The sequence below is a fragment of the Montipora capricornis genome, unplaced genomic scaffold (genome assembly GCF_036669925.1).
Source record: "Montipora capricornis isolate CH-2021 unplaced genomic scaffold, ASM3666992v2 scaffold_498, whole genome shotgun sequence".
NCBI classification, from domain to species: domain Eukaryota; kingdom Metazoa; phylum Cnidaria; class Anthozoa; order Scleractinia; family Acroporidae; genus Montipora; species Montipora capricornis.
In genome coordinates, this window is record NW_027180236.1 from 342,501 (window position 1) to 345,000 (window position 2,500).

Sequence of the window (2,500 nt, forward strand, 5' to 3'; positions counted from 1 at the left end):
AACATCTGAGGATCCTGAAAGGCAGCCTCCATTGAATGACTTTGTTGCTGCATTTTACCCAAAAACTAAAATTTGTGCATGTTCGTTTTGCGAGGAGGTTGTATGTTATAAAATCTGCATTTCATTAGAGTCACTTTTATTTTTATTAGGTTAGGAAAATCCCGCTACACAACCTGATTGTTATCGATTGTTTACAATAAAGATATTGTGATTTGTTCAAAATAAAACACGAGGCATGCAATCAATTAAAAATAAGGAAAGAAAAACGCGCGATTGACCTGCGAGACGAAAATGTCGTCGCGCCCACCAAATGAATAGAATCCTGGCGTTGTGGTTTTTTCATTTCAATGCGTGGACATTTGGGATTTAGTCAAAGCAGAAGTGTCACTGAAATCCTCCTTAACTTACCATATTGGTTACGCTCCTGGACATGAGAACGTGACAACTTTGTTCTTAAATTACAAGACTTAATTGGTTGAGGGTAGATTCAATCTACCATCAGACTAATTTGCATAATTTTTTTTTACGCCTTAAGTTCGTTGTGTTGTGGACGGGTATTCAGCAATCACTCCAATTGCGAAAATCGAGTAAGCAAGATATGGAAGACCATGTAATCATGTATCGTTGTACGAGACTGCGAGCACTCACTTTCCAGTTGTCCCTGAAGCGAGTACATTGATCAGCGCAGCTGGATTGTATTACTGCCCGTGAAACTAACGGTTATTGTTTTCTTATTAATTGCTTTTAAAGGTGTTTTTGAGATAGATGATATCATTTTGGGTACAACGATTTGCCCACGGCATCGTGATCGATTTGGAATCCAATGGAGATGTAATAAGGAAAATTGTGCCCACCCACATGAATGGGCATCACACATGGCAGTGAAAGGGGAGTGCAGATTAACCCTTCCTCAGTCTCAAAAACTTGACTTGCGCTTGACTTGCTGTTCTAACGAAGTTACAACTACTTTTGGCCGAAGTTGTAGCACAGTGGCGAAGTTTTACCGGGCTGCCAGTTCTTTCCTTTCGCCAAGACAAATGTTTTGGCTATTGCAGTTTCCGAGTTGAAGAAAGGATTCCTATGCACCCATATTCTTTTTTCAAGATCAGCTGTGTTGTTACATCGAGGGGTAACGCATTTTTCAGGCATTTTTTCGCATCAACTCTCAAATCCTCATGTTCTCTGACCACGTGTTTCTCAATTTACGTCATAAGTCGAAAGAAGACTTCAGCGAGTGGTATGCCAAAATGGCAGGGAATTTGCACGCTACTTAAAAAGTTTAAGACAATTTCTCTCTCGTTTGAATGGAAAAATCCTTTCGCTAAAGTTCATTTTTCAATATGGACTTTCAAAACGGAAGATAAAACTCTTTACGTTATGGGCACTTTAACTGCAATGGTTGAAACTGGTTTGAGCCACCTTAACACACACGCGCTGGTTTCACGATAGTGTATACATCAGTGTTTTTGACACATACATCGGAATTAGCATGGTTGTGGTCAATAGAATTCTCAAACCCGCAGACCAACACACCATGTACGTCTTGTAGGTTGGAAAATTAGCCAGGATTTATTGTTCGTTAAAGCTCAGAGAGAGAGCGCAATTTATTCAAAAACTAGGTGCAAGTTTCATTCAGAAAATGTGATTGAAATACATTTTCAGGAAAAACAAAATAATGGCGCAGGGTGGCTGTGAGGGCGTATATATTTCTTATTTTACCAATATTTCGTCATTAAAAAAGTATAGGTATAGGGTTACAGATATATTATTATCATTATTATTATTATTATTATTATTATTTTTATTATTATCATCATGATATTTATGTAATAGTATTATATAAATTACTGGTATACATAATACATGTTATTACTTAATTTATATACTACTTCCATAAGGTCGCAATAGTAGCAAGTATGATGAATACTGTAAGAAACAGACAACTTTTTTAAAAGACATGTTTTGGCATGCTTATGCCATCATCAGTTTAATGAGTTCCTAAGTGTGAACAGTTATAAAGTTATGTTTGGTGTCACGCTGTAAATAGTACCCGCTTTTGTATTACGTCATGTTGTAATAATTTTTTCATCTACCCGTAGACTTTATAACTGTTCACACTTAGCAACTCATTAAACTGATGATGGCACAAGCATGCCGAAACAGGTCTTTTAAAAAAGTTGTCTGTTTCTTACATTATATACTACTATCCATTGAAATGTATGTCAGAAAATAAGCCGGGAGACAGCAGCTTTGTAAGCTCCACTGAAATTCGAGGACAAATAAAGTTATGTATGAATGAATGTATGTATATCGGTTGTTCTATTCATGCAATACTATATTCCACAGTGGGATTAGAACTTACGCAATGCCACAGAAATCAGCACTTGAGTAAGCTTTTGAAGTTGAGACTGACGAAGGGTTAATCCACGCTCCCCTTTCACTGCCATGTGTGATGCCCATTCATGTGGGCGGGCACACGTTCATGTCGGATAGAGTAAAT

General features: G+C 37.4%; 1 pseudogene; it reads left to right on the forward strand.

Moving 5' to 3' along the window:
- The window catches only part of LOC138036756 (probable serine/threonine-protein kinase DDB_G0267514), a 1,181-nt pseudogene extending 1,027 nt beyond the window's left edge, over positions 1–154 (forward strand).
- Positions 155–2,500: the final 2,346 nt, after the last annotated feature.